This window comes from Mus caroli, chromosome X (genome assembly GCF_900094665.2).
Source record: "Mus caroli chromosome X, CAROLI_EIJ_v1.1, whole genome shotgun sequence".
NCBI classification, from domain to species: Eukaryota; Metazoa; Chordata; class Mammalia; order Rodentia; family Muridae; genus Mus; species Mus caroli.
The window spans coordinates 125,948,389-125,948,647 of NC_034589.1; positions in this window are offsets into that span (position 1 = coordinate 125,948,389).

Consider the following 259-nt stretch of genomic DNA (forward strand, 5'->3'; position numbering starts at 1 on the left):
TGGAGTTAGCCATTGGAGAAGCAGAAAACATGTTGGAAGACCAGTGAATATCACAGGAGATAGGCCCATTGGAGCATGATTTGTTTTTCCTCTTTTCTCTCTTTTTTTTTAATTTTTAATATTTTTATTACATATTTTCCTCAATTACATTTCCAATGCTATCCCCAAAGTCCCCCATAGCGCCCCCCACTTCCCTACCCACCCATTCCCATTCTTTTGGCCCTGGCATTCCCCTATATTGGGGCATATAAAGTTTGCA